Source organism: Crocodylus porosus, unplaced genomic scaffold (assembly GCF_001723895.1).
Source record: "Crocodylus porosus isolate Cpor-Errol unplaced genomic scaffold, CroPor_comp1, whole genome shotgun sequence".
NCBI classification, from domain to species: domain Eukaryota; kingdom Metazoa; phylum Chordata; order Crocodylia; family Crocodylidae; genus Crocodylus; species Crocodylus porosus.
The window spans coordinates 111,512,860-111,531,817 of record NW_017728947.1 but is presented as its reverse complement, the minus strand read 5'-3'; the positions used below and the strand labels follow the sequence as shown (position 1 = coordinate 111,531,817).

At 51.8% G+C, this 18,958-nt stretch overlaps 1 long non-coding RNA gene across 1 annotated transcript; it reads left to right on the top strand.

Moving 5' to 3' along the window:
- The first annotated feature begins 308 nt into the window (after positions 1-308).
- LOC109320703 lies at positions 309-3,418 on the top strand. The gene is made up of 2 exons (XR_002103847.1): positions 309-1,568; positions 2,640-3,418. It is a non-coding gene; the product is annotated as an uncharacterized LOC109320703 (long non-coding RNA).
- Positions 3,419-18,958: the final 15,540 nt, after the last annotated feature.

Below are 18,958 nucleotides of genomic sequence, written 5' to 3'. Positions count from 1 at the left end.
AATCTGGTGATTTGATCGTAAAAGGCCACCAGGTTGGTCTGACAGGACCTGCCACTGATGAACCCGTGTTGGCTGCCCCTAAGCATGCAGTCCCCTGCTGGCCCCTCCTGGATGTCATCTTTCCCTGCAGGGTTCTCTGCAGGCCCTCCTAAATAGACTCCCTCCAGGCACCTACTCTGGACTTATTCAAGAAATACTTGGATGCTTATCTTGCTGGGGTCCTTTGACCCCAGCTGACTTCCTGCCCCTGGGGCAGGGGGCTGGACTTGATGGTCTTTGAGGTCCTTTTCAGCCCTAGCGTCTATGAATCCTAAAGAGACATGGGAAAATGGGGCTGCTTAAAGTGACTTTTCAAGAAAGGGCAGCAAAACATCTTTCCTCCTCCCGAGCCACCTTAGATGGGTTGCACTGGTGTTGCGACTGTGGCATGGGACACGGGTGCCTCCTGTACACTTGAGTTCTGCTGTGGGGAAGCAGATTGGTTTCTGCTTGATCCATCTTGAAACTCACTTTCAGCAGGTTTAACTAACACCTTTGTTTAAAAATAAGTCTGGCTGCTAGAGCTTTGTGTAGCCTGGGTCTGGACCTTTTTTAAACAAAAGCATTGGCTAAACCTGATGAAACAAAGTGCATTTTCTCTAAGAAGAAAAGGAGGTATCCCTCAGCCAGCTTCCACAGTGGGTCTATGTATGGATTCTTCCCCCCGTGAGAAAATAAAATGCCTAGAGCATCCAAATCTGAAGCAAGCTTGTAAATTAGCTTCTTCTCCAAATCCAGAATGGTAAGTGGAAGAGATTAGCAGAGCTGGGGGACACAAGTTATGCTAGCTATAGGCCCATCTGTTCTGTCTGGGTGTTAAGTAGAGAGGTGTTAAGTAGCCAAGGGCAGTATCTTCTTTTGGGCTGAAAGACGGGAGGCTCCTGTAGGCTGCTTATAAAGTGAGACCATGGCAAGGCTCCTTTCTGTCCGTTGCCTGCCAAGGCTCCTTTCTGTCCATTGAGTGTCCTGCACAGCAGAAAGGAGTCAAGATCTCCTCTACTTTGAAACTCCATCGTTCAAACCTCGTCTAAGCATGCATTCACAATAATTTGTCACATTTTATGTTTTTTTAGGCTCAGTAAGTTGCATTTCAAGTTTAGGGGGCTGTTTCTCAATAAACTAAATAGTAACCGACCATATCGCTGTGTAACTGAGCTGGCCTAAGGCTGTGCCTCCTCTAGCCGTTGTTGGTGGCTAAACTTTAAATGTAGCCAGATGTAATGCATCAACTGGCAGGACAGTTTGACAGTGGAAAACAACAGAAGATCAGCTATAGACATCCTTTGGATCTCGGTTGTATGCACTGGGCCTATTCTTGAAAATAATATTTCCTTTGATTTGTGCAGAGCATAAACTGTAGCAATAATATTGTTCATTGAACGCACACCTAAACACTAAATCGTACCTGGTTACGTACTTCGTATCAGTATGCTGCCTTCTTGCAACAGACGTGGATTTATCTAAGGCCCCAGGAGAGCTTTGCTGAACTCTTTGCTACCCTAACATGTACAGAAGTACCAGTAGCTCAGGTAAGTCTCTGTGGGCTGCCACTCACTTTGAACTGTGGCAGAGGTTATCTCCACGGCTTCCTGTACTGCACCGCTGTCCCTGTAGATGGCGCAGCTTTACTTCCATTGTGTAACACTTCACACAACAAGTGTTTTAAAAGTAGAAACTCTTTGATTTGGGTTCAAGTTTAGGTGAACTGAAATCTTATAAGAAGTTCTTGCAGATCCCAGATCATTAAGAGCCGGCTGCACTTGGGCATGCTTAAATGTAAATGTCGATGATTTAAACTTATTCTGAACTAGTTCTTTTTTCACTTAACTACCAGTTCCCCTCTGGGTTTATTTCCTCACTCACACTTGATGCTTTTGAGCATGAAGCAGTGCAGGTTTTGGTGCTATAAGTAGCTGAACTAGTGCACAAATGCAAATGTTTGAGCTTTGGTTGTGACAGGCTTAAAATATACATAGTGCATCTTTGAGAGAGATTTATAACTGAAATGTGTTATCAGCAAGGGTCCATCAATGATTTGAATACTCTAAAATGAAATTAGCACGAGACCTTAGCTATATTAAAACTTTTCTAGTCAAAAAGTTAATTAATACATGCAAAAGGTCATGCCAGACTGCATCCATTGCCCCTCCGCAAGACTAATGCAGATGCATCCCTCCAACCTTTCTTGAAGTTTTTTCAGTTCTGTTTTTAAAAGACATGCAGGCAGTGACCTTTGAGGTCTCTTCCAATTCCATGATTGTAAGACTGCTCTCGAATCAAGTCCCCAGCCTACTAATGATACAGGTGAGGTGGTAACTCAAGTACTTTGGTGCTTGTGTTCAGTGCCTGAACACCCACATCATGGAGGAGTTTGGCAGTGAAGCAGCTAAAATCCAGCCAATCCTATTACAGCAGCATCTATTTTTTTACAGGATGTGTTTTTCTTTTTAACTTCTCATTTTGATGCTAAATGGCTATGGCAAAATTTAATTGTTCAAATAAGATGCTTGCTTTTACTTGCTTCCCATTTATCACCTGTTTGCTGGTGCTGTCATTGAGAATCGTTAGCTTTTTCACTTAAACACTCTTGTTTTATGCAGCAGGTGATATGGAGGATTTTGTGCCATCTCAGTATTGGCATTTAAGGAAACGCAAGGCTTAAAAAGCAGCATGGCTTGCGAAAGATGCAAGAATATGTCTGCTTACCAAGATCGCTTTAAAGACTTTGATCCAGGAGCACACAGATGGCAGAAGATGGAAGGAAAACTCCAGAGAAGGAGATTGGGACTGGGTTTGGTTGTTCACTTTTTGCTTTTGAAATCCTGTTTGATCAATTCCACAATAAATATCTGAGGATGAGATGTTTTGCGCATGGGTCCCAATTTAGCAAAGCAGTTCAATGTACGTCCATCCCTAAGTGAGCAAAACACCCAGGACATGGTGAAGTGCTCTGCCAAATCTGAACTTTGTTTGGATGGATTATCAGAGGCGGGTGATGCCCAGTTCTCAGTGACTTCATTTGACCCTGAAGATATGCAGCTTCGCATAGGATTGGGCTTACCAAAAATGCAAACCATGAACTGCTGCAATGCATCTCTGGGACTGGAAACGCAGCACCAGGCGTTAGACTGTGTCAGGTGCACTGATGCAAGAATATGCAGCTGTCTGCTCACTTCCCGCCTCCAGCAAGTGCCGGCTTACATAGCATCTTCCTGGTACTGCACATGCTGCACATGGATGTAGTCCTATCTACACTGGTTTCATTCTCTTCTATTTCTTTCCATTTTTGTACATGCCCACCTCTTCCTGTACTAGGTCAGGAAATGACTTGTGCCATCAGCAGTTTGGCTTGTTTTTAATAAACTTCTTTCTGCCTCAAGGTTTTAGACTGGAGGCTCTCACCCTAGTGCCTGATCACCTTCCAGAATAGCAATAGTGAAGCCCTTTGTGCATGTCAGAGTCTATACCTCTTTTCCCTTTCCGGGATCAATGGTCTGTACGAATTGGGTTTAGGTTGTTTAGATTTTATTAATTTCTTCCATTTATGTTGTTTTGGGGCATTTTTTTGGTAGGCTGGAGTTAAAAAAGGGTTGTCCCCATTGGGAATCTCATTAGAAAAGCATCGCTTTAGAACTGCACATTACTAAAACCAAAATATATTAAATACTTCCAGCCTAAGTTCCTGGTTATGTTCAAAAGCTGAGTAGGTTTATTTGCTTCATGTTTTGCTAACACGGGGTTTACAATGTAGTGTCTCTCCTCGTACTGGTGTGGGTTGTTCACAGAGAAGTTTGTTTCACTGCTTTCATTGTCCGTCTGCTTGCCCATGTTTTCCTTTAGATCAGGGGTTGGTCAGCTTCTAAAACCTGTGCTAAGGCTCTTCGGAGAAATATGGCTCAATTTCTTTTCCAGAGTGCTCTCCACTCATTGGAAGGTAAAGTGAAAGGAAAACTAGTCTGGTGGGATGTAGATGCCAAGGTTGTAGCCATCTGTACGAGACACATTGCTAATGCTTCAGGAATGGCAGGCATCTTACATTTGGATTCAGATCAAAGTCTGCCTTGGCAGGTGGCTCCCTCTCACTTATGCTTTTTGAGCAACACCAGGCTTGTCTCCCAGTGACAGTAATGTAAATGGCTTTGGCATGTCCTGCTTCTGATCCTTGCCTATATTATTTATCCTCTGCTCCTGTGGTTAACATAGCCTTTAACTTCCAGTTACCTAAAGCAAAGTGGAGAGAATGACACCCTACAAATGCAGCTCAGTCTCCATGTGAACACTGTCTAAAGCATCCCAGGTAACTCTGGCAGTGAGAACCAGCCACAGGATCTGCCATGTGCTTTTCTGTCTCAGTAGCTGTAGCTTCAGTGGCTTGCAAATGCCAGGGGTATGGCAAGTTGTTTTGGAATATGGCTTTGGTGGGTGGGGAAAATCAGTTGTGATAAAGGTCTGAAACATACATAGCACTGGATTTGATGGCATGGTGTGATTCTTCCTAGGTGGAGTACAGGGGGAATTAAAAAGGGTGACAATTACTTGCTGCTAAGACTGAAAAGCGAGTTCTGTTCCATAGGCTAAGGAATGGCATTTGGATCAAGCAGGCTGCAATCACTTCACGTGCAAGGTCCTTGAGCTAACAGGATGTTCAAAACAGCAGGTGACTACGAAAATATTAACACAGCAGGATCGTGGCTCTAAAGAAGCCACCAGGGCTCATTTCAAAGGTATCCTCTCATTTCGGTTCTGTCTTTAAGTAACTTTTCATTGTTTCTGTGGCATGCAGATTAGTGTGTTTTCAGGTTTGGAGTGAGGACTTCTTATTTTGGGCATGGAGGAGTTGTGGAAACAGACCAGTTGTCATGAAAGGTTGGACCTTGCTCCCATTGATTTTAATTGGAAACATGATTGAGTCCTCAATCAACAGGAAAATTATTTAATAACTCTGTAATTGCTTCATTTATTTGCAGTAGGCATCCTTAAAAGCCTGCAATTTAGTGCTTTGCTTTACTTGTGTTCTTTCCTTTAGCTCATATGGAGAATTTTTGCAAATGTTACAGTAAGAGCACCCGGTGTAAGTTATAAAGCTGGCAGTGCATGCTAACCTTTCAATCAATATTTGCATTCTGTATTTCTTAGGTATCCTGTTGAAACAAAGGAGAGACTTAATGAACGGAGATTGAACGTTTGTATATGCCCTTCATGTAAATCAATTACAACATCATAATATTTCCTGGAAAGTGATTGATAAAGCAGGATGCTTGCACAGCCCTGCACTGTTTTACACTGGGATTTATGGGTGTGGGTACCAGTGTGGAGGAACGATACTAATGACTTTGCTTTGTTGCAAGTTTTTTAAAATGCAAAAAAATCAGGCCAGGTTGAAATGCAAGCATATGAAGGACTTGGAGCCCCGCAAAATGCCTGGGTATTTTAGATATATTGGCAGCATTTACTGACAATTCATTTATTTATATTTGAATGTCCAAATCTAATTTGGAAGCCTTGGTTGTGCCAGCTCTTCATTGAAAATGTAAGCATTGAATGCAACAGAATCGTCTTATCAACAAAGCTTAAGTCATTTTTCCTCTTTAGGACCCTGGTCTTGCGTCACTTGTACCCGTTTAGATACTGACTGCATTGGACCCAGGGTGAAGCTCAGACGTCTGGGAGGTGGTAGATAGGCAGCCTGCAGTTCAGCACTGAGCACTTTAGGATTATGAAAGGAACTATTGTGATTACTCTAACATATGTTTCCATGGTAAATGCTGGAGCTGGCCTATGCATCCTTCCTGATCATCTTGTGACTGCACACCATGAGCTCACTGATGATATAAATAATACCCTGTGCCTGAGAGTGTCAGAGAGAACTCACCATAAAGTGTAATCCCCGGTCACATTATTTAGCAGACCTACTTTCTTGCTTTTTTTCTCTTGGGATCCTTAACCAGCAAAGACTGGAAAATCAAGTTTCACAGCGTCTGCAATGAATACGTATGCGTTCAGGTTGGAGAAGTGTTAAGCTTTCTAACACTAGGTATTGGTGCAGCCAACTGAACATGCTGCTAAGCATTTCAATATGCTGGCATCCAAGACAACATGTGAATTTGCCTATTTTTCTTCTTACCCGTTTTTATGGCCCAAATTCCCTTCCCTTGTGTCTCGCTTCTTCTGTATCAGCACGGCTTGGAAGCTGTGTCCTTTGCGCGTTGCTTGGGCTGCTTGCCTGGTGAAACATGCAGTGTCATGACTGCTGTGAAGACTTCAGAGCACGGTAACTCTAGTTGAGGAGAGTATTTAATGAGCTGAGATTCCTGCGGTTCCTCAGCTGTCAGGAACAAAACCGGTCCCCTTTGGACTGCAAAAGCACGTGGCACTCCAGTGAGCAGGAACATTCCCCTCACTTCCCCCTCAAGTGTTGCTGGGGACTTGTCGATTCAATCTGCTAACAGGTTCGCAAAGCTTCATGGTGCAATGTGCTTTCAATCCCGTGGGAGGGGGGGGAAGCCTTCAGACTCCACACGCTTGTGGCAGCATTTGTTGTCTCCTTTTCCATGTTGGAAACCCTGCTGTTCTATTGATGAAGAAATGGCCATGGGTCACCACGAGAGATGCACAAATTCAGGGACTTGAATTTGCAGATTCATGGCTCGGAAGATGAGCACAGGCCAGTAGAGGCTATTAATAGCCGGATGGATGCTTCAATTCCTGAGTGGGTAACTTGAGGTCCCGTGAAGGAGTCTCGCATTCATCAGGCAGTGAGGCTGAGCACCCACTCTGGAAGCTGGGCCCTTTAAGGCATCTCAGGTTGGCTGCCCAGACTGTAAGGCCCAAGTCCCCAGCCTCTTCGGGGAACTCTTGCTCTCCTTCTCCCCGCCAGCGCTCTGGGACTGGGCTAGTCCCAGTTTCCCTGAGAGCTGAGTTTTTACCCATCCGTGATCGTGCAGCAGATTTGTCTGTGCCTTCCCAGAGAGCAAAGCTTTCTGCTGCAGCCATGTGGTTATTGGGGTCCTTTTCTTTTTTATTTGCAAGACCTCAGGGGAATCTCAAGTGCAGTCCAGAGAAGGAGACTCCCCTGCCTTACTTTGAGGGCATGCCTCTGCCTCCTTCCAAAACTGCTTCAGTGTAGAGGTGAGAGGGAACTGTTTGTTTTCACATTAGCTGCATTTTTCTTTCTAGGGAAATTATTAAAAAAGGGAACTATAGGAAGTCTCCAGAGCCACTAGATGCACTGGTGGCTGGTAAAGGTGTCATTAGGCGCAGGGGGCTAAGGATGCACATGTCCTGTCATTCCTTCTCCTGGATTTGGCCTTAATGCAAGGCCATCTTCTAAACCCTGTGAATTATGGCTGGGATTTTCAAAAGAGTTTGAAACCCATCCCTCAATGGCTGTCAGTGGGAGATGGACACTTTTAGCACCAGCCCATGATTGAAGAGGGCTGGAGGCAGTGATGAGAGCAGGATTTTTAGGATTGATCCTGAGGTCACTTAAAAAGCCCGAGCCACGTGAGCCACCCGTCCCTTTCTCTGTCTTCCCTTTGAAGCTGACACAAAAGTCATCTGCTGCCCTTTTCTTGAGCAGGACACTAAGATGTGTCCCAGGCTCCTTTGCAAAGCCCTTCTAGGAATCAGTCTACCCTATATTTGTCTGTCTTTTGGGGCTTGTTTCTACCCACAGGCAGAGACAGAAAACGGGTTGTAGAAAGGCTGGGAGAGCCAGCAACAAGGAATTGTGGGATTGGTGCTGGAGGACTTATTGTGCTTGCAGCCTGCAGCTCCGGGGGTGCTGAACATACTGCAAGAAGGGGTAGCAAGGAGGTGGCTGAGTGTGGATAAGCTTCAGACCCAGGTTTTCGGCAGAGCTCCCAGGGTCAGACTGGGCTATTGCTGAGAGTCAAGCGAGGTATCACCAATGGTTGGCAGAGGCTTACGGGCAACCTCGTGTGACCCGGCTCGTTCGATCTCTGGCATCGCTTCTGGTCTCCGCCAGAGCCAGCCTCCCTGTCATCTTAACCTTGCTCCAGCCAGCCTGTGATGCAAGGCCTGGCACCAGATGTTCCCTCCCACTGCTCTGCAGGTACTCACCAAACCCTGCAGCCACGCTGCGCGTGCTTGGGAGTGGCCCTACGGATGGCGCTGGAGTGGCCTCACAAGCCACATCCAGATGGAGGTGGATGGGGCAGGGGTGTGCTTGGGCCCATTTTGCCTGGGACAGCTGCTGCCATGGTGTAGACCGTGGGTCAAACTACAGCACATGGGATAGCAGTGGCAGGATGGCACGGAGAACTGGAGGCAGCCGCCACCAAGGGAAAGGCCAGCAGCGGTGGCCGGGGCCGGTGTTAGAGCCGAGCTGGGTTAATTTGGCCCCCTGTTGCTACGCAGTAGTAACCCGTGGTGTAGAGTAGACAAGTCTTCCGTGGCTGAGACTCAATCCTGGGCCTGTGATGTGCTTCCATCAATGAAATGGCAAGCTAGGCAGCATCCCTGTCCTGATGAACCATCCCTCTCCCCTCTCTCTCTCTACCTGCTGTGAATTCAGGTACCTGGCACCTGGTTTAATCCTCCTGCACGATGCTCAGGAGAGTCCCTGGGGTGTAAACGAGCGCCGCTTTGACTGCAGCCTGGTAGGGGCAGAGGCCCCACTGTTGTGATTAGCTTCCTGCCATGCGCAGCCCACTGCGCTGCTGACCCCTCCGCCCGATGCCTCTCATTTCCACCACGGCGCAAATCCTGAAACCTTCCAGGCAAGGACAGGATTTCTCCGGACTGGAAGCGGGGAGCGGAGAGGGGGCAGCCCCTTTCCCCGGCTGCCTCTGCTGAGCTTGTGGTTCTCATTGTTGTGTTAAACCTCTGACTCATCGGCGCAGTGCAGGCTGACAAAGTGCATCGCACAGGCTTCATTGTGCCACCATGGTGCGCGGATACAAATGCAAATAGCGGCCCATTTCAGAGCACTGGCGCGCCACCCCGTCCATTATCCGCACAGCTGGCGTGTGAATGCTGCTGCCCGCGGAGGCTTAGCATCATTAATCGCACTCTGCAGAAAGCTGTGTGCACTGAAACGTCTGCAGCTATGTTTTTTTTCCCAGGGCATAGATTCCAATCCCAACCTCCCCCATCCTCCAGCAGAAGAAAGTCAAGTGACACCCGACCAGCCTTGCTCTCCCCTGGCTTCGTCCATCTGCCTCTCAACTTCTGCAGGCTCGGGCAATACAGTGGCATTGCTTCACCGTGGAGAGACCAGAGCTAAGCACAAAACAGGGAGGCGATTTCTGGCCTCGCCCAGCTGTTGATGCAAGTTCTAGCAGTCTCCCCTTGGTCACGCAGAGCAGGGTCATCCCAGCTGCGTTCAGCTGACTGCCGTCCTGGCCCTTTGCCAGCGGGCAACAAAACACACAACACAGAGCCAGTCACAACCCAATTTTCTTTAATAAGGGGGCTGCAGACTGCAGTGTCTTTGGGCTCTCTCTGGTAATGCCCTGACTCGCATCAGGTCTCTGTTGTGTTAGGTGTTGTATGCACATGTAACAAGAGACACCCCTGCTCCAAGGTGCCTCCAACCTGAACAGATGAGGTGGACTCGGTGGGGAAAAAGGAGTAGATGTTGCCCCTGTTTTACAGGTGGGCTGCTGAGGTGCAGAGAGGATTGGGTGACATGCCCAGGGTCACATGGGAAATCTGTGGCAGAGCTGAGAAATGATCCCAGATCTCTCAAGTCCCAGTTCAGTGTCCTAACTACCCAATTTATGCCTTTATATAATGGGTGGAGAGAAGCTGGCTGGCTTGCCTTTTAAAGGAGAAGGGCGTTGCAGCATTTCAGTGCAAGAATGCAGGGGAGGTGGCGGACCAAGCACGCAAGAGCCCCAAAGTACGAGCCACTAGCGTGCAGGTGGCAGGCACGTCACAGCCACACATCGGTGATGAGCGTGGCGTCCTCTGCTTCTGACGTGCTGTGGCCAAGTGGACCAGATCCCAGAGGGAACCTGGAGAATAGCAAAGCGATTGGCAACATCTGGATCCGTCCATGGGGTCTGGCTGGAAAGGCTCAGTCTCTGAGTTGCCGGAGATGGATGACTGGGAGCAGGGCGTAAGGCCTAGTAATGAGTTTCCTAGGGGTGACAGCTAATTGAATGGATAAACCACAGGACCCTTTTAAAAGCATCACTCGTTTTGCAAGCTCTACCAGTGAAGGATGGCGGTAGTCGGGGCTGCTCAGCAATCACTGTCATTTTAGGCTGTCTTAAAGCCAATCCTGAGTGTTCAGCCAAACCCAGCTAGGGAACGAGTGTCAGGGGCAGAGCAGGTGACGGCCCACAGTGGGTTTCCTTCGGGAACTCCCCCCAGCCCCAAATGGGACTGCTTCAGACGGCTGACATGGGTGAAATATTGCTGTTGTCGAGACGGCATTTAGCTCACTTCTGTTGCTTTGGCAGCTCAGTGAGTTTCAGGACAGTTGCCAGGCTGGGAGACAAGCCTGCAAAGCGAGTCTCTGTCTGCGAGCACGACGAAATGCTCTTCTTCCTCCCCACCCACCCACTTTTTCCAACCTTCCCTTGCTGTCTCATCTCAAAGCCAGAAAGCACCTGTTGGAAATGGGCTCGAGGGGCACTTTCTTTTGCCTTCCAGCTCATCTCAGCCTGGGCAGCAAGGGCGGCTCCTGCCTGGGCTTTGCTCAGGCTCCTGCAGCATGTGACTAGCAGCTCTTGGGCTTCCTTTGCTGGCTCTGCTCCTTGTCACTGCTTCCAGCGGGTCCCCACCCTGCATCCCGCAGGCTCTGCCACTTCCTCCCGCTGCGGGAGGGTGTCAGTGGGGAGCTGCGTCTCATTCCAGCGCCCGGCAGTGCGGTTATTAAACCCTCCTCCCTGCCTGCCGGAGCTGCCAGAAGCAATGGCGTGGCTGTGGGAGAGGCTGAGCTCGCATCAGCCAGGCTTCTTTTGTGCCCTTGCTCCTCCCTGCAAGCTCCCCTGATCTTTTCCTGTCACTGAAGGAGATGAAGAGATTCACAGGTTTCTGTGGGCCCTTCTTGATATTGGGTAGGGAGGTGGGTGTCTCAGGCCCGCTGGGCCTGGGTGCCTTGACCAGACCCGGGGGCAGATCGGGGCCAGGGCCTAGCTCAGCCACGATTGATGGAGCTGTATTGCCCCAGCACTCCAGGCTAATTGCCTGCCTGCTTTCATGTCCAACTCTCCTCCGGCATGGCTGACCCCCTGTTTATTCAGGATCATTGCACGTGGTTTTTCTGAGTCCAAGCACCTTTGGTTTTTTCCATTCATGCTTTGTCTGTGCCGGACTCTTAAAAGTGCCTTTGCTGATGCCAGGTGCTGTTAGCTCTGGGAGCGCATGCCCCCCGCTCCTCTCTGAAACCACTGCTGGCAGAAGAGCCTCACTGCCTTTCCGAGTAAATAGCCAAGTCCTTCCACCCATGGCAGATCCCTGCTAGTTTTTGACTTGCTTTGTAATCTTATGATTTGAGGTACATCAGGAAAAAGCACGAGGTGGCAGAGACTGACCTTGGAGGGCCCTAAAGGGGCCAGAAAAACGTGTGTTGTAGAGGCTGATGGCTCCAAAAATCCCGACCCCTGACCTGCCCAGCAGCAAATGTCACTGCGTGGAGACTGGGCTGGACCACCCCAGAGGACCCCATCCTGGAGGGTCGGCAGAGTGGTTCACTTCGGGACTGTTTCTCCAGCCTCGCGTGCCCCTGGCCCTTGGTGCTGGGGCTTGTTCTGTGGCCCCCTCTGAGTCCCGTTTCGCCCGCAAAGGAGAACTTGCCCCGGCACAGACCTGTTCCCGTGGACGGTGAACCCCCGAACGCTGGCCAGCCCGTGTCCTCCTCAGAGCGGGCGCAGAGGGGACCTGACGGGGAGGGTTCTGCTTCTCCCACCTCCGAAGAAGCCAGCCCCTGGCGAACAGCCTGCAGTGCCCGCGTGGGGAAATCTGGGGGTTGTGGTTAGGCAGTCTGGTGCCCAGGGAGGCCCTGCTGCTATTCACAGCCTGTCTGCATGTGGCTCCTGGGTCTGAATAAGGCTCTGGCACTGTTCCTGGCTGAGTGCACCTGGAAGACGAAGACCAGGACGATGCTGTGTTGCATGTGGCCCCTGTGCTTCAGGATGCCCGCCCCGGGGCTGGCAGCAAACACGCCGCACCACTCACCTGCAGGCCAGGAGCTAACAGCAGGGGGCGTCGGGGGGACGCGCGGCATGCCCTGCCCCAGCCGGGGCAGTCAGGAGGGGGTGATCGGATGTTTCAAGAGCCCCACGGCAGCAGCCGCTCCTCAGCCCCCTCCTCTGCCTCTAGTGCAGGGGTTTGTCGGCTAGTGGGTGAAGTCACCCGACCTGTGCGGATTAAACTGTTCCTGACCGGCCCAGCTGCATCCTGTGGGGGCACTTCAGCCACTGCCTGTACCCGCTGTCTCCCCGCTGCTTGCTTCCCCCCGCGCGCAACAGCCCGGAGGAAGCCAGCCAGGCCTACAGCGGTAGCCCGCAAGCCAGGGCGGGCCCAGGTGGCTCTTCAGAGATGTCCCGCGCCTGACTTGCATGTCTGAGTCAAGTTCCTCTGATATAATTATATCAGAGGCAAACTAAAAAGAAAGACTGACGTCACTCTGCACAGGAACTGCTCCCCCCGCAACCAGGGGCACGTGTCAGAGCAGGGCGCACAGGCAAAGCGGATGCTTGGCTGCAGAGCAGCACATGCCTGGCGCCGTGCAAGATGCAAGCAAGTGCAGCTCCGCTACGTGTCCTGCAGATGTGGGGCACATCCAGCAGCAGCCACTTGGGCCTGCCATGAGCCCATGTGCCTGGATAGCCGAGCTCCTTGTGCACCCCCACACCTGACCGTGCTTCTCCATGCACTCCCAGGGGACAGGGAAAGGACCAGGGGTTTTATACAAGGAGCAAGGATTTGCTGTCACAGGCTGGGCAGGATATTCAAGCTCCTGCTTCAGGGCTTCAACCAGCTGCACACGTGCAGGGATCAACAGATTCCTGATGGCTTCCTCTGCTCGCCTCTTGCCAGGGGCCGGAGCCCGGGCAACTAGGACTGTGTCTCCCGCCGAGTCCGGCCATTGCTTCTCTTTATTAAGGAATCCAAGTTATCACATAATAGATTTAACCTTTAGACATACACTTCCCTAAAATAAACCCAACAACAGATCTTTTTCTTCTAGCAACAGGGCTCCTTTAACCCAAGTCAGTGCTCACAAGAGTCCGGCGGGCTTTTCTTTCAGTCTCCGGCAGTTCCCTTCAGTTTTCATTGGTGTTAAGAATTCGCCTTCCTTCATCTCTGTATAATAATATAACCATTCACCTCCTCTTCTTCCCTAGGCCTCACAATCTTCTGTTCTTCCCTGCTTTTACATTTTACATCGAGCCCAAATGTGTTCTCAAAGGTTTGGCTCATGGGACGTGCATTTGCCTTTAATGCTCCAAAAAAGTTTCTCAGATTTTCTGGTTTGGAGGCAGGAAAATATATAGATATGTTTTTTAGCAAGTTCCAAAAGTTGCCACTAATTGAATTTCCAAGTGGGCAGCTATTTTTCCTTTCCCCTGTAGAACACTGGTTTTCCATTCCTAAAACTTCAGGTCTGGCCACCTCTGGTGTGTCCCTCATGCCTACAAGCAAACTGCCCCCTTGACAGGGCATGGGCATGCCAGTTCGGTCCCTGGCCAGGAAGGGCAATGAGACACCAGCTTTGCAGCACCTGGCTGTAATAGTGCACTGCTGGGGGCAGTCTCGTTTGAGGCTGCCAAGCAAGGCAGGCAGAAATGCAGCATTTCCACCCCTGGGATCAGTGGAAGATTTTGAAATCTGGTTTTGTCCCGAATCGGGGGGTGAAAAGCTGACACCCTGCTGTGTTTTACCGTATTTAGAAAATGCGTGGCTGCGACCTCTTGCAGTGCCTCACTGGCTTAGGGTTGCACTATTTTATTAGAGTAATGCGAGGTGATAAATGAGGAGCATCACACCGCAAGGGACGTGTTCCTGCATGACCGTATTGAAATGCGTTGGATCATTTCCCATGGCAATGTTGATGGGATCGGCCGGTTCCCCCGTGCAGCTTGCTGAAAAGGTGTGTCAGAGGGGATATGACAGCAGTCTTCAGCTACGTGAAGGGCTGCCATAAAGAAGAGGGAGAGCACCTTTCCTCTCTCGCTGCCGAGAGGAGGACATGGACCAATGGCTTGGAGTAGCAGCAAAGTAGGTTTAGACTGGATATCCGGAAACACTTCTTCACTGTGAGACCAGCGAGGCAGCGGGATAGATGCTGTGAGGAGTTGCACACCTCCAGTGATGGAGAGGCCACAAGAAGAGGCTGGACAGGCAGTGGTTGGGGGTGATCTAGGCATAGTGCCGCCTATATACTGCTGTGGGTATTTCCCAGGTTTCGGGGCTTTGCTGGTTGCCCCCTCCCCACCTTTCTGGTACAGGTGTCGGGGGTTTTAAGCCTCAGATGCATTGGGAATTGGCTGCAGCCCAGGCTGGGGATGGGGACTGGGCTGTGCCAAGGCTCCTGCTGGCACTTTGGTCGGTGTTAGAGGATCTTGCCTCTCCCCTCAGGGTCAGACTGATGCCATATTTGGGGTCAGGAAGGAGTTTTATCCCATGCTCAGATTGGTACGGGCTGTGGGGGGTTGCCCTCCTCTGTAGCAGAGACCGTGGCCTCTACTCGAGATCTCTTGAGTATACGCTGACAACATTTCGTAGAAGCAGGACGTCGGCCGTCACGGTTCCCTTGCTTTACCTCTGGCAGGTTCGGGTGTGATGTGTTGTGTCGTGTCAGGGCTGACGGCAGTCTTGCTAAGAAGTCAGGTTACGGATTTGTCTGGGATGGTTTGGATAGCCCCACTTCTCTGTGACTTTATAATCCGGCCCAGCCCCAGGCCGAGCTCCCACGCACGCTCTGCCCTTGTCCTCTGTGCTGGAGGCGGGTGAGGACGGCTCGCGAAGCGGGAAGGGACAGTCCTGTTCCCCAGCACCTGAAGCATTAAGAGATGAGAACCTCAATGGGAAAGGTCCTCGTCTGAGAAGGCAGCAGGTACGTGTCGCTTTAGTTCAGGGCAAAGTGTCCTTCCTTGCTGCAGACCTTTACGCTGAGCACTGGCTAACGTGGGTTCTTGCTGTTAAAAATAGCTAAAAATTAGCCTGGAGTAAACCCTGCTCTTCCTCCCACCCCACCGGCTTCCCCAAGGGACCCCATGTAGCACCGTGGTTCACTTTTCTGACAGAGCGGTGCAGCTGTGGTCGCCTCTCTCCCCCCATCATCGTTCCAGCGCCAGCCCCTGGCATCTGCGTGTGGACAGACAGCGCTCAGCCTCCCCCAGGCTTTGATCCTGTCCACCCGGGGAGACGAACAGGATGTGAGAGGACTGAGGCAAGGCAGGATGCAGCTCGCTGGCAGAGGCCAAAGCAGCTGCACGAGAGGGTGGGTCTCACCCAACGGCCTTCAGGCATCTCGCTCTTTCTCCTGATCGGCATATTGTAATCGCTACGCCTCATTAACGAAGGGCGTTTCACTGTGAGATGGCACAGGCTTGCTCTCTGCTGTTCCCGTTGCTGGACTCCACGGAGCTTCTTTCAGGCACCATCCTGAACAGTTGCTGCATTTTAGGACAGAGGAGGCATTCACTGTCCTGCAAGGAAGGCCTGCTCTCAGTGGAGCCCAAAGCATGGGAGCTAAGGGGCGGCATAGCACTGTCAGCATGGCCTCTGCCCTGGGGGGAACGTCACATGCACACACACACACATATGTGCATGCACACATGCATGTATATGCACACTGACACACAAACACACATGCATACACATTTGCATGCATGTGCACACACATCCACAGATGCACAAATGCACATATACATGCACACACACAAAGAAGCACAACTGCGCACCTGCGTGCAGGCGCACACATGCATGCAAACGTGTACGCACATACACATGTATAGGCATACACACAGATGCACAAATGTGTACACAGGTGCATGTGTGTGCACACACACAGATGCATGAACATACACACACGTGCAGCTGCACACGTGCACAAACATATGCACACAAAGAGTTGGACGCATGCATACATACGTACATACATACAGATGCAAGGGAAGTTCAGGTTAGATATTAGGAAGAATTTTCTCACGAGGAGGGTATTCGAGCGCTGGAACAGGTTACCCAGAGAGGTCAGGGAATCTCCACCCTTGGAGGTTTTTAAGACCCAGCTAGACAAAATCCTGGCTGGGATGATCTAGTTGGGGATGATCCTGCTTGGAGCAGGGGGTTAGAGTAGATGTGAGGTCCCTTCCAGCCCTCATTTTCTAGGATTGCACTCACACACACACACATCGTGCACCGATGCATGCACACACACAGATAAACATATGCACGAACACACATATGCATGCATACAAGCGCACCCACCTACATACACACGTGGGCACGGGAAATATTAGAAGCTCTAAACTCTAAAGCCAAGTCCTCAACCATGTCACCCTCCACCTACTTCTGACTGGATCCCCAGGCCCCGTCGACCTCGCCTGTCAATCCGGGAGTTCTTAGGCAAAGTGCCACAACGTCCCCCACCAAAAAGAAACCAACTATAAACCGGTGTGGCTCAGGAAATAGCTGCAGTCTCTTCCTAAAGGTGAAGCTGCCCTGGTCAGTACTGAATGAGTGTCTTTATTATCACTTTGGAGAGCTCTTTGCCAGCGACCGCAGAGGGAGGTCGTATCACTTCTTGCGTGATCTTGGAGATAGCCGCTGGGGCAGTGCTGTGGAGCCCGGCGCTGCCATTTCGGCATCAGGAGTTCAATCCGTCAGCCGCCAGGATGTAGGGGAGCAGGTGGCAGGGGGCACAGCCCCAAGCCTGCACGTGCCTCGGGCAGGTGGAAACGTTTGATGCGGCTGTGGCCTGCACCTTGCAGATGGATGCCCATATCAGTGCCATCGTGCTTCGAGACATCGACCCCTCGGCATCCCGTGTGCCCCTCCTCGCACCTGCGCCAGCACGGTGGTGAGAGCAGGCATGCAGCTTTCCAGTGGGTATCGAGTCCCACCTCGGCAGAGGCAACATCTGTGCCCAGTGGCAGAGCTCAGCGGTGCCGCTGAGGACATCAGCCCCCTCTCCAGGCATGCAGCCCCAGGAGAGAGGCGGTGTGGGAGCCCTGGGTGTGCCGGCAACCCAGGGCACGAGCATAAGGCACCAGGCACACTCGGGGACCTCCTCCCTGCCTCCTGTCAGGGGCTGACGTGTGGGGCGGCGTGCAAGTGCCTTCTGCATCCCAGCCTGGCTTGAACTGGCCAGCAGCTACGGCCGGTTTGTGGCAGCCACCTCACAGCTGAACCTGCTAATCGGAGCAGCGCGGGGCCCAGGCTGTCGGATTACGCGTCTGCCGTGAGCCTTTGCCTCGTTCGCCCTTCCGCGGCAGTGGCCGGGACCAGCTGTGAGTGGAAACAGCAAGCCCTGTCCTTGCTGTTGTGGTTGTGATTTCTTTGAGCCAGGCGTGAAGCCATACCTTCCTGCCGGGTTGTGCCAGCCGTGGGCACCCATGGAAACCTGCCCACGGTCGCACTGGACACGGGAGCAAAGCCCCCGGGCGAAGGCAGAGCACTGGCGAGGGGAGGAGGTGGTATTGCCCCCAGCAGCATGGGCGCAGGTCCCCTGCCTCCTGGCCTGCAGCCTCCCAGGGCAAATGGTCTCGGTCTCCCCACGCTGGCATCCTCCAGGGGGATGAAGCTGGTGCCTTGTGAAATGTGGATGTCCCCATGTTCCCAGAAGCACTTCCGAGCTCTGAAAGGACCATCCCAGACAAAGGCTGGGATCTCACAGCCTCCCCCTGGCCATCCACATCAGGAGGCCAGCCAGCCATGCCTTGCGATGCATGTTCAAATGGTTTGTAGGCAGGCGGCTTGCCTGCCCGTGCCGGTAATCTCCGCCCCAACGCGATCCGCGCGTCCATCCGCTGCAGGGCCTTCTCCCTGCAAACACTTGCTGGTCTTCCCCAAACTCGCTGCCTCAAAAGCACTCCCTCCCCAGCAGAGCTAGGCAGACGCCCTCCCCTTCCCAAGGCCGAGCGTGTACAAAACACGTTGAAGCCGGCTGCAGCTGTCTGCACAGAAAGCGTGTTGCGCCGGAGGCTTTCAGACTGCGCCCTGCACTGGGTGAGCATTTGGCCAAAGGATCTGGGAGGAAAAGAAGCCAGAGGTGGGGGGGCGTGCGTGACCCCCCCGTGCCTGTGCATTCACAGAGGACGTGCGTCTCGCCTGCTCGCCAGCCCTGCTCTTTGGCTCAGGCTATTAGCTGTGCTGCTTCCAGCCCCGGGGGTTCCCGGGTGGCACCATGCCCACCTGCACATGATGCATCGCTGCACACCAGGGTGCTGCCAGCTCGCTCCAGCCGGCGGGGCAGGAGAGCCGATGAGTCACACGCGGCTGCGCCCAAAGTAGAGAAGGAACAATGTCCTCTCGCTTGCCTTGGAGCCACTCTGGTTCATTTATCACTGCTCTGGCAGCTGCTTCTTCCTTGTCCTTCGCTCTCTGACTCACCGCTGCCGCGCAGCTCAGGGCTTGTCCACGTCCTGCGCACCGCTGCAAGGGGCCGGTCAGCTCTGGGGAGTTGCCCTTGGGAGCAGTGTAATTCCACTTGCGATACTCTACCGGGTGTGATTTCAAGAGTTAGGGTGGCAGGTTTCCGCCTTTGATTCCTGATGGATTTGTCTGTGTAACAATAAATGGCCCCAGCTGCCAGCAGTGGGGACACGAACAGAAAAAAACATCCAATAGCACAGAACTGGTGACTTTATCACGGTTTGGAAGCACCACCCGGCCCGATCCAACGGTGCGAGGGGCGCTGGAAGCCCAGGCGTGCTCAGGGAAGCTCGAGCTTGGTGGGCTTCCAGTGTCCTGTGCACCGTCCCCGCCGCCTGGGACC